The 11315-nt window shown below is 38.2% G+C and overlaps 1 pseudogene; it reads left to right on the top strand.

Moving 5' to 3' along the window:
• The first annotated feature begins 1788 nt into the window (after nucleotides 1-1788).
• Nucleotides 1789-2111, top strand: LOC114209681 (HIG1 domain family member 2A pseudogene; annotated as a pseudogene).
• Nucleotides 2112-11315: the final 9204 nt, after the last annotated feature.

The raw sequence follows: 11315 nt of genomic DNA, 5'->3' as shown, positions 1-11315 counted from the left end.
GTATTTAGTCAGGATAATTATTCCCCACTACTGAGGCAAAACCCTTTAGCATCCTTTACCCAATACCATGCACATGATTGTTTTCCAGTCTGGCTTCAGAGAGCCAGCACCATTCCTGGTCTGGTGTAGGCTCTCAGTCCTCCCCTCAAATGCTTTTGGGTAATCCTTTCCCTGGCCCCAGGTAGGTTTCTCACATACAAACCCTCATAAGTACTCTGAAGAACACTTAAGGAAAAGCCTCTGCAATCTCTGGTATTCCCTCAACATCAGAGACTGGCAAAAGGTCAGATAGAAATATCTTAGGCTTTGTAAGCGACATACAAATTCTGTCACATATTTTTCTTTTTTTTATATTCCTTAAATAAAAGAAATGTGAAGACCATTCTTAGTACATGGGCTTTATGAAAACAAGCTGTGGGCTGGATTCGACACATAGGCTGTAGTTTGCCAATCTTTGACCGCTCAGCTTTCTCCTATCTGTTACTCTGTTCTACCCATCAGAGCTACCTTAATTTCCCCGGACTCTCAGCTGCTTCTGCTCAATGGAAGAGTCTGTCCCGCACCACCCGGGCTCACATATTGGTTGTGTCTTGGACACAGTCGCAGTAAGTGGGACCATTGTTGAGCTCTCATTTATTTCTTCTCTCTTAGGCACTTCTCTTCTGAGGTGCCTGATGTCCAGTGTTTTAGAAACCATCGGCTCATATATTTTTATCCAGTTTTTCAGTTGTTTGAAGATACAGAGTAAATCTGGTCCCTATTACTCCATCTTTACTAGAAGTGAAGTTTGAGCATAAATATGTTATATGTCCTTCAGTTTATTCTTGTTAATGGTTTTTCTATACATCGGTGGTTATAGTGGTTTTTCTATGAACAATCAAAATACAGAAAGATTTAAGTGCTTCTAATGGTCACTTTTAAGTTAACTTTATCTAACTGCACGTATAGTCCAGGAGTAGCAAATCCATTTGTCTTTTATATTTTTTATGTTTGGGGTTTTTTAGTTTTATTTTTCCCTCACTGTTTATCTTTCTGTTTGATTTTCTGAGCTTTTCACTTTATCATTACATTCATTAATTTGCCTTTGCCAGTACGATGTCAGTTCTACTCCTGCGAGTGTTAGCCAACTGGGATGTCAAATGTTAAAAACAGAAAACAAAGGACTATAAAATATAGAAGGAAAAGAGAAAGAGAGAGGAAAGGAATGAATAAAGAAATACAATGTTCTCTCAATTCTTGGCAGTGTTGATTTATTGGCTTCTTGAAACTTGTGTAGCTACTGAGAAGTCAGACAGTGTTCTGATTCTCTTCCTTCTGGGTAATGTTTATTATTGTTAAGAGTACTAAAATTACTTTTTACTTTATCTGGATGTTCTGAAATATTGCTACACTGTTTCTAGTCGTGTTGTTTTTATTCACTTAACACTTGTAATGCTTTAATATCATAGGACTCCTACCTTGCCTCAGGTCCGGGAAATTTTACTACCATTTGTTTAAATATGAGTTCTTTTTCATTCAGTTTCCCCCTTCTAAAACTCTTGCTCAACAGATGGCAGAAAATCCAGGTTTATCCTCAGATTCTCTTAATGTTTCTTTTAGATCTTCCCTCTCTTTCCCCTCTGTGCTTCACGCTAAGATAACTTCTTGATGTGCTCCTCTAGCTAATGAATTTGCTTTTTCGTTTTGCATAGTATGCTACCTAGCACATTTAGTGATGTCTTTAGTTTAAAATTTCCATTTTTCTGGAGTTTAGCGTCCGTATTTTCTCCCAAAGCAGTTCCCCGGAACATGGCGGCTCCTGGTCCCCTGACTCCCGGGGTACCCTTTGAACCAGCACAGCCCCCAGTCATTGAGGGCTTTAGCCCCAGTATCCACAGCACTCAAGAAAGCTTCAAGGAAAAATTTCTTCGCAAGACCCGCGAGAACCCAGTGGTACCCATAGGCTGCCTGGTCACGGCGGCCGCCCTAACCTACGGCCTCTCCTGCTTCCATCGGGGTCAGAGCCACCGCTCTCAGCTCATGGTGCGCCCCCCCGGATCGCTGCTCGGGGCTTCACGGTCGCAGCCATCTTGCTGGGTCTGGCTGCACCTGCTATGAAGTCTCGATCCTGAGTCCGAGACCTGGCCTTGAAAGTTACACAGAGACCATTCCCAGCCCCAGGAGCAACCACCGGTCCCGCTCCCTGACTTATTCCCGCGACTCCCCTGACAAGCCCCTGTATCAGCGGGGGAGGAAGTGGCCAATTGTGTAACTGACAGATGTTTTTTCAGGAATCTCAGATTCGGTTCAGTTTGGGTGTCGCATAGTTCTATTTGTGCCCCACTTTCTTCACTTCCTACTTAATAAACTGATCCACTTGTAAAAAAAATAAATAAAAAATAAAATTTCCATTTTTCTATCCAATATCTCTGTCTTAAAATAATAACCTATGTTTGTTTCCTGCAAGTGATACTTTTTTGACCTTCTGAGCATATTAATTATATCCATTTTATTACCAGTTAAATTTTGAGTTTGTTTTCTCTGTCATGATGTTGGCATTTATTCTTATGTGCTTATTTATGACCATGTACTCATCTTTAATGGGTATTTCCTATTAAATTATCTGTTGTGGATAAGCAACTTGCTTGGGGCAAGAGGTAGGAAGTTTTTCTGTAGCTTGGTACTGGGACTTGATTTGGAGAATGAGACTTAAATGTGAGTGAGATGCTCAGACACCTATTCTTTTTGGTATAGCTGCTCCAGAGACTGTCAAGCTCGCACATTGTGTTTTTCAGTTGAGAATAGTCTCATTATTGCTTTAAATAGGAGGAAGCAGGAAGATTAAAACAGGTTAAACTTCTTTGCTAAAATTTCAGTAGTTTTGGGGCGCCTGGGTGCCTCAGTTGGTTAAGCGACTGCCTTCGGCTCAGGTCATGATCCTGGAGTCCCAGGATCGAGTCCCACATTGGGCTTCCTGCTCAGCGGGGGGGGGGTCTGCTTCTCCCTCTGACCCTCTTCCCTCTCATGCTCTCTCTCTCTCATTCTCTCTCTCTCTCTCTCAAATAAATTAAAATCTTTAAAAAAAAAATAAAAAAATAAAAACGAAATTTCAGTAGTTTTTTTTTTTTTCTATAAAATTACATTGACCTCTGGGCCTTGTCTGTTTCTAGCATTCACTACTTTTGGGCATGGAGCACCCTTAGTGTCATTGCTTCATACATTTTGAGATACGGTCTCCTTCTTTACCCCGTCTCATCTGCTTTGTTCTTTTCAGGATTCCACAAAGTTTCTGGTTTGCTGCTCATTTATAAACATTGTTATGTTGGGAGTATATATATTTTAATGAATCTTCTATCATTTTAGATGATTTCATGTGAAAATAGGAGACGTGCATATGATTAGTGCACCATCTTGAATCAGAAGTGCATTTTGTTATTCTCAGATTTCCAAACCTCATTTTAATCTTTCCTTGTGAACCCAGTGGGAGTTATTCTATAATTGCTTCATCTATCAGTAGCTCTGGCATTGTGGAGCATCTGGATAATGGAGGAATCTATCAACAATTCTGCAAATTCAGGCTTTGAGATCCATTTACTATCAATAATTTGTTCAGAAGAAGGTAATATTAAAATATTACCTTATCGGTTAGATTTTTTCTTATTTATACAGTTGCAATTCAAATAATTAAAGGGATTGGATCAGATTGTTTTTAGGCACAATAAATTTATTATTGCTCTATAATTCAAAGCTCACTAATCTCTCTCTTGTTGATAGCTGTACTGTTGATTCACTAAATTTAGCATGGAATGCCCAGTAGACCAATCACCAGACAACAAAGTATAAAAGGGCACTTATTGAGCAGAAGTGGGACAGCACTCTTAGGAATCTCTCAGGACGTTACATTGGTTCCAGTGGACAAGAGTTTACTTAGCAATTCTAAGTCCTTTTATCCTTCATTAATTGTGATAGTACCCAGTAGTTTATTTTTTCTATATTCTAAAACAAAACAAAAAATATATACATGTAAGGAAATTAAGTACCAGGAAAGGTAATTCTCTATATTATATTAGAATTTTTTTAAAGATTTTTATTTATTTATCAGAGAGAGAGAGCATGCACGCACACGTACACAAGCAGGGGGAGTAGCAGGCAGAGGAAGAAGCAGGCTCCCCACTGAGCAAGGAGTCCAATGCCCAGGACCCTGGGATCATGACCTGAGGCAAAGGCAAATGCTTAACCGATTGAGCCACCCAGGTGTCCCTACATTAGAATTTTTTAGTCAACCAAATATTTCCAAATAAAATATAGCCATACATGACATGTTAGTTCCAAATTTCTCTATTCACACTTAACATATTTCCCAGTTATTACTAGCAAAATATTTTCATGTGAATTAAAGAATCAGTTACATAAACAGTGGATATTTTTTGAAATACTCCAATGTGTAAGACATTTTACAGAAGGCAAAGTTGAACAGGACAAATTATCCTCAAACTGTGACAAGGTAGCTGTGGAGAAACAATGCAGACATGACTAATAGCATTATACGGCAAAATAATTAAAATCCAAGATAGCACATGAAACATTTCTAAAAAGGCCTAGCAGGACATAGTCGTAAGAGTTAAGAGAAAGGTGTGATCACTGTGAACATTTGTTAGTCTGGAAATTTCCTGGAGGACACGTAAGTTCTATCTCCATGGACACATCAATTCAAAAGACCGGGATCCACACTTTAGGTAGAAGTTATCTCTGCAATGTAGCTTGGTTGTCAGAAACCAGACCTGTTTGATGATAAAGGAGTGGGACAGCCTAGATGTATTCCATAGCTTATAATAGGTAATAGTAGTAAGGAAAGACCGAAAGGAGAATTGGGCATCTGACAGCAGAAAAATTTAAATGCTAGACTATGTATGACCTAATTTTATAGGTTGATGTCTTGATTAACTGTATGGGTCAGGAATGTAACTCCATAGCCAGACCAGACAAGTTTAGAAGAAGCAGCATGAGTATATTGTAGTAAGTGGGTATTTGGCAACTAAGAAAGTCCATAATTTATTAATTCTTGCAACTTAATCTCAGGCGTGTGCTGGTTTCCTGTGGACATACTACCTAATAACATGGGTAATGATCTCTTGGGACTTACATGTAAGAATTAGTTTAGGGAAAGTGGCTTGAAAGAAGCTTTGCCGTACCCCACTCATGAAGGCACAGAGGCTGAAAAGAGTTCGGCAAGTTTGTTTGGTATGCAGGTGTTGTAGTGGCTGGGAGGACGAACGTTGCATGTCATATGACTGGGCTAAGGGACACCCAAATAGCTGCTGAGACATTATTTCTAGGTGTGTCTGTGAGGGTGTATGCAGAAAAGATGAGCATTTGAACTGGTGAACTGAGGAAAGAAGAACGACCCTCACAATGTGAGTGGGCATCATTCCAGATCTTAAGGGCCTGAATAGAAGAAAAATGTCGAGCAAAGTGAATTTATACTTTTATTTTAACTGGGACATCCATCTTCTGCCCACAGACATTGGTGTGCTGGTTCTTAGGCCTTTGGGCTCAGGAACCTAGACCATTGGCTCTCTCGGTTCTCAGGCCTTCAGACTCAGATTGAATTATACCACTGGCTTTCCTCGTCCTCCAGCCTGCAGACAGCACATTGTAGGACTTCTTGGTCTCCATAATCATGTGATCCAAATTACTAATAATAAATCACCTCATATCTGTCTGTCTCCCTCTAGCCAGAAATCCTATTGGTTCTGTTTCTGCAGAGAACCACCCTGACTAAGACAGTGTGGCCCAATGAGAGTGGAAAACAGTATTACGAGATGAGGTTGAGGAACAAAGGCAAGGGGGAGATCCTTCAACAGCTTTTATTTTTGGAAAGGGGACAGGTTAAATTCTACATGTAACAGAATATTTAAAGTTTTCGTCCATGGCAGGGCAGTAACATGATCTGGATAATAGGCCAAGGCTAGTGGTAAGAACTGCTAAGAGAATATTTCAGCAAGAGATGCTGGTGAATTGGATTAAGGAGATGACATTTGAGATGGAGAAGAGCTAAAGACTTGGAGTTGCGTTTCTAGAATTAGAAGTAGCAGGAGTCCCTGATGGATTGGATGTAGGGAGTAAATGGAAACAGAATAAGCTTTTCTGTTTGAGCGATATTATGGAATTTGTAAGCCTAAGGGAGAGATCAAGAGTTCATTTCGTGATTTGTAAAGTGTGAGATATATGTGAAATATTAGTTGAGTGTGTGAGTTTGCATCTCAGAGAATTCTAGGCTTTTTCATTTATGACTCCTTGGGAGTCTTCTTGTCTTTCCATGCTTTAGTATTATGTTTTCCCATATTCTTTCTTTGCCCTTCTTCACTTCTCACTTCACATACTATCCGTGGCTTATAACATTTACTCCTGGATTTCATCTTTAACCTGTTTGCTAATGATACATATTTTCTTATCTTCAATTGAGTCCTTTCTCCCAAATGTATAGTTACATATATTCACCTGTCTACATGTGTTTTGTATGCATCCAAAACTCCTTATACCTGACAAAGACACAGCCTTCCATTGAGAAACCTGAGACAACTCCTCACTTCATCTTTGTTCTCATTCTCCAGATACAATCAATAACCTAATTTTGCTGAATGGTATTTTTAATCTCGAGTGTTTATAAAAATCTTCTTTACTTGGGTTTAGTTTAGTCCTAGAGTCAGGATGGGACTGGACCTAAGGGTGAGTGTAAATGGCCCTCACTCTGAGGGTCCATAAGACAGAAAGCCAAATATAATGTGAGGTTAAGCAGTAAAGAGCAGGGACTTCTCAGGATTCAGGTAAAACGTTAGGGTAATTGTTAGGACAGCTGTGAGCTAGACGGATGGGAGCTGAGGAGAAACTAGAGGCCAAGACATTTCAGAGTGGGGACTAAGGACACCAAGTTGTGATAAGAAATTGTACAGAAGCAAGGGTACAACATGTTTTTCTTTTCAAATGTATTTCTGAAAAAAAAAATTCAATTATACCTCACTGAAGAATCAATTTGAAGGGGAAGGCAGATTGAAAAGACTATCCTCAACTAGCAGACCATGGATCCCTTGGAACATTTCCCTGGAGTTTAGAGTCCTATCTTGCTGGCAATCATCTGTCTTGAGTAAACTTCACTGTGACTCCAGAAAATTAATCTTGCTAATGCAGAACGTACTGTTATGAACTACGTTACATAAGGTGTGATGCAACTTTCTCCCACACATAAACACACATTCTCATGCCTTTAGTCATCTTTTATTCGTAGCAAATTTGTTTCTTAGAACATGGATTACCAAACCATTTTCAAAATCAAGTGTTTGACACTGGAAAATATTTTCTAAAATACTGTAACCCTAGCATACTTATCTTAATGGGCTGTCATGGTTGATGGGAGAAGTGAAGTGCTTGGTGTAAATCAGATGTGTCTCTCGATATTTATCATCTGTATCCAGGTGAATAATAGTTTCGAATGGAAATCATGAGCAACCTTAAAGGGAAAAATGGGTCAGAAAAAGACAAGCCATTTCAAAAAGGATGTAAATCTTTGAAAGCCAGGCAATGGTGACTATGGAAGGGAGAGAGGCTCAATATGTCTGTGAACCCCAGGAAGCAATAACAGAGTACTTTCCTTTTTCTGAACATCTGTGAGATTCTGTCCTGTTGAATCACTCCTATAATTAAGCTGGTGCCACTTGCCTAATTCATAGAATGGGTTGAAATCCAGTAAAAACCTAAATAGTCAGTGACAACAGTAAATTTTTAAGTTGGTCAAAAGTGTGATATTTCAAATGAAGTTTGGGAGGATTGGAATTTGGAATTTTAAATAAACATTTTAGATGACTGGAGCTTTTACATGTTGAGTGTGTCATAGGAATATATATAGCTACCACTTTAATCAGTTGGGAAAATTCTGAGCATGGGAAATGTAGAGAGTAGGTAAGTCAATATACCATGGACTCCATGATAGCTCACAGCAAGCTGACCCCCCTGCCCCACTTTAATACTGATTATCAGTAGCTACGGAGGCCACTCACTCTCCCTTTAAAATATCAAAAATTGGCTTAAAAAGAGAAGTCTTTTACCCAAAAGTCCATGATATGACTCTAAGTCTGTCCCTTTCCCTTCCTTCTTTCTAACTAGCTCTGAATAAATATGTCATAATTTTGGTTGGAAATCCTGCTTTGTCTGCTGGTCTCCCTAAATACCGTTATGGGACATCATCTTGCCTTTCTTGCTGCCCGTATCATTTCAATTAAAGTGGTACCAATATGTGATATAACAGTGCCTAGGGCCAAGGTAATCTTCTATTTGAGTATCACTAGCATGGAATTTCCCGTTTTATGATTCCTGTGCTACATGGACTGTGATCACCAGAGTGAAACATGACAGCTGCCATAAATAAAACCTCAGCTTGTCTATTTATTTTTAATTCTTTATTAAGATCATTTTCAAAATATGCAAAAATAGAATGCTATATTAAAACTCACATACCTGTCAGTCAGCTTCAACAATTATTAACACATAATTAAACTTGTTTCTATTATATTTCAATTGTCTTGTTTTGATGTTTTTCTTTTTAAACATGTGCATTTAGTCAGTATTTTAGCCACATCTACTTTTCTTCTACTGTAATCAATTAATGAACAAATGGCTAATTGAGAGTAGACAATTTGATGTCTCTAAGTATTTTTTTTCCAAGAATTTATGAGGCAGAATGTTCTCCCACAAGTTACTGGGTAAACATCTTTCTAACCCTCCTTCTCTCGTTTGCTCATTCTATCGCTCACTTATTTGGTCACTCAGTTTTAAACAGCCCCGTGTAGACGGAACATCCAAGGACCAAAGTTGCCGTTTCAAAGCAATTCCTAATTTAAAGGGGTTTAATATTTAATGGGATATTTCTGGGGACAGGGAAGAGTTATTTGACTGCAAAGCCAAGGTTGTGATCCCCACGTCTTGGCTCTGTATTGTGAGAAACACTATCATTATGTGGCTTTCCCATTTCTAATAAATGGTTGATACAGTTCACATCTTCATCTATATCATGGTGGCAATAGTAGAACTCACAAACACACTGCAAGTCTTTGACTTAAGATTCTTCCCGATAGAAACTCCCATCCCATAACAGCAAGTACAACATTATAAACAGAGTTAACATTCATGAAGCATTTTTAAGTGATACACATATTAAATGAATGAATACATGATTAAAAATATCATTCTCTATAAACTGTTTATATTTCCTTTTGAAATAAATTTCAGAGTGTAGAACCACTCTCAGGCGTGACCCATCTAATTCTTAGAATCAAGCATTGGGGAGTTGAAAAGCTGATATCAACCATGTATTCAAATCCTATATTTTTCTAGATTAAAAGAAAAAATAAGGTCTAGCGACAAAGTCCACTTTTTGAAGTTCATACAAAATAGAACTAGAGCTTACTGATGTGACTTCCTGACTAGTGATCTTTCTTTATACCACACCAGAATAACATAATTTGATCCAGTTGTAAATGATAAAACAGAATGACTATAGTAACTGAAAACAACATATACTTTCATATAGACTTCCTGTAGTTGTACTCCGTTTACCCCTTATTATGAAACATGATCTAAACAAATCTTCCACAGAATAGAATTCTAAGATGTTTTTATCTTGATGTTTCAGGGACCACTAATTCTGTTTATGGGCAGGGATTGGCTCAATTATTATTAATTGCTAAAAATAAATATATTTGTTGAAATACTGTCATCTTGTCCTTAGCTACAGCCGTGGAGTCATAGTAATTGGCCTAATAAAAAGAGAAAAAAATAGTTATAACCTCAAGGAGCATCTAGGTATAGTTAAATAATGAAGGGACGTGATATAATCACAAATAATTTCCTCTCTTGGCAGGATTAATGATGGAACTGCAGCTAATTTTGTCCTGAAGGGGATTAACACAACAATGGTATTATTTCCATCTTTTGGTTTAACCTTAAAGATAGAGTAGGTCTTCCTATTTAGAGGCTTGTCCACAAGTTTGTTCATAACTAATTTCTTTGCCTCTTGTCTTTGCTTCTCAAGAAGGAAATTTGACCACAGAACATTCAGAGCCACAGACCTCATGAAAGGCCATTTCTCCTTGGAATTCTCTGAGAATGTCAGCTTGTTAATAGCACCCCCCAAATAAAGGCTGTTTCTACATTCTTTAGTAATTGTCTCCAGAGCCCCAAAACTTTGTTCACTACTCCCATGTTAATTCCTTGCACCATTGACTTTTACATATGGACAAAATCAAACCCAGCAATATAACAAATGCTGTCTCATCCAGCCTTTCGTCCACCCAGTAAGTCATGCCTGAGCTTCTAAGTTCTGGTTCACACTGTAGACAAGATGTCAGTATTGATCCTTAAGAATTTTTCACCAACTCTCATTTGGACTTTATCCTCAATTTTTAGTAGATGCCCTGCCCAATCCAGCCTGTTCTAAGGGTGATACCTCAGTGCGAGACTTTACTGGTAGCAACATACACAGAGTTATACTGTTCTTTTCCCATTTTCCATCTTAGGTTCTTAGGTTAAATGACCTATTCATTGAGATCAAAGGTTATGTATGTTTATTATAACACCCCTGAGATCACATATATGTGATAATATCAATGATAAATACCAAATGGAACATCTTCTCTGTGTCGGGAACTTTTATTGAATGCTTCTACATACATTTTCTTATTTAATCCTCACAAAAATTCTGGGAGAATCATAGATTGTCTATTAGTACTCTTTGGAGGCTGGCTAATAGGCTGACTGACTGAAATGGAAAAATGACTAACAATAGTCAGTCAACCCCAACCAACCCCACCAGCATGAATTGAGTGCCCATAGTCTGTCACACACCCTATTGAGTATTTTATTCATGCTTCTTTATTTCATGTTCATATCAATGTTGTGAAGAATTCTCATCTCTATTTTGCATTTGAGGAAACTGAGATACAGAGGGTTTAAGAAAAGGAAGCATGGTCATGACGATAATAAAGGCAGAGTCAGGACCCACACACAGAAATTTATGACTCCAAAGCCAGTACTCTGCTCCTGAAACAATGCTGTTTTTGTAAGGTTAGAGGACACATTCTTTTCGAACATCATTAAATCATTAAATGTCTAATTACTGGATGCAACTTCAGCATATTCCCTATTCACAGGTAAATGAGTAATTATTAGCTTTGACTTGAACTGAACTGTGTTTTTTGTATATATATTCCTCTAACTGGAATGTCCTTTCTTCTGTCTACTGCCGGTCCAAGTCCTTTACTTTTGACGACATTCATGAACTAAAA

The sequence above is a fragment of the Eumetopias jubatus genome, unplaced genomic scaffold (genome assembly GCF_037043125.1).
Source record: "Eumetopias jubatus isolate StellerSeaLion01/CBP00866 unplaced genomic scaffold, mEumJub1_p1.0 scaffold_9, whole genome shotgun sequence".
Lineage (NCBI taxonomy): Eukaryota > Metazoa > Chordata > Mammalia > Carnivora > Otariidae > Eumetopias > Eumetopias jubatus.
Note: the sequence above shows the minus strand (reverse complement) of the source record. Positions and strands in the feature narration are given on the sequence as shown.